Here is a 1,723-nt window from a genome sequence, read left to right as displayed (position 1 = left end):
TAATTATAAAACGCAAGTACTACCGGGCGAATGGCTGCATATTTCTATATTTTTACAATATCTTTCGTCTATCAAAGTTCAATTACACATTAAATTAATTACGTTGTACAATTGCTAATCATACTTTAGCAGATAAATAAATTTGAATATAACAAAATTTTTTATTAATTTTCTAACAGAACGCACAGAAAGCTTTTCCGTCGCACTTATGTTAGCTATTCGTATTTATCCTTATTCACTTTTATTACTTATATACCTTTTTAATTGTACACTTTTGATAATTACATTAATTATATGCTTTTATTTACTATATGAATCACTTTTATTAACTTTATTAATCATTAATTTCGGGTGGGACCCTTGGGAGGGGCTCTCGGGTGTGGGCCTTAGGCGGGTTTCGTTCTTTCACTGAGGACAAGTCGAATTCAATTGTGGTATTCTGATTTTTGTCGAGTGAACCGATCTTCGAGATGCACATCCATCGTTCGAAATTCCATTTTTCTCACGTTCACTTACGCAGATACTCTCGATTTTTGTTTTTTCTTTTTTCTCTTCTTTTCTTTTTCTCTTTTTATCTTTTTCGTATCTTTTTTTACTCTTTCTTTTGTTTCATGTTTGATCATCGAGAGAGCGATCATCGAGGAATCGATTATCGTGAAATAAAATCTTAGAGGGAAATCTTTAATTAATATAATTATAAATAATAAAATAAATGTCTTTTTGCATATAATTTTGTATATAATTTTTCTCTTATATTTAATTTTTATAATTTTAATTTTTGCTTTTATACATAATTTTTATTATCTTTTAATTCTTGCTCTTATATTTATCTTTTCTTTTTGTTGTCTCTTTTAGGTTAGGTGATCGAGGGATTGATCATCGTGAGATTTTCACTCGAAAGTTAATGGAACCTCTATAATTTCCTCTATAATTCCTCTATAATTCCTCATTTAATTTTTATTATATGCATGAAGGGTATGTCTCCTTTCTTCCGTACGCGAATGATAGAGGAAACACTCACGCATGTGACGGCCCGCACGCCTATCCTGAACTAATAAAATATAATTTTCTATGTATGCAAAAGTCGAAAATAGATAATATTAGCGAATTCAACGATGACCATCTGAAACAAAAAGAAAATATATAATATTATAATACAATAGAACGTAGTATAATACGCCTGTTTGTCGTACCAATATATTGATGTACTTTTTATTTCTATTATCAATCTATTTCTGTAAATCATTTAAACGCGTGATTCTACATTTTGATATATGATGCAATCGAGAAATCGAACAATTGAAGAATCTTGAATATATACTATCAATAAAAATATAAAATATGAATTGCATTTTAATAAAATACATTATTTAAACAAAAATTATAGATAACATTAGATCAACGATAATAATTGTAAAGGCAAGATAAAAGATAATTACTAAGATATTAATGTTCATGATAATTAAGTTTCAAATTTTAATCAAGAATTTGTGCATTTTCTGATAAAAAATAGAACATATGATAAGACCACAATCTATTCTCGAAAGATATAGCAGCAACTGGCTCCTCTTAATTACTTGAAAGCCTAGACGTAATTTTTTATTCAAACAAACAATAATTTACACACACAATTTTGTTATATATATATATCAATAAAGAAATATATATTTTGCATATGTATATATGTATTTAATTTTATGTATTGAATATGTATATATATATA

The sequence above is a fragment of the Vespula pensylvanica genome, chromosome 1, assembly GCF_014466175.1.
Source record: "Vespula pensylvanica isolate Volc-1 chromosome 1, ASM1446617v1, whole genome shotgun sequence".
Lineage (NCBI taxonomy): Eukaryota > Metazoa > Arthropoda > Insecta > Hymenoptera > Vespidae > Vespula > Vespula pensylvanica.
This window is presented reverse-complemented; position numbering follows the sequence as displayed.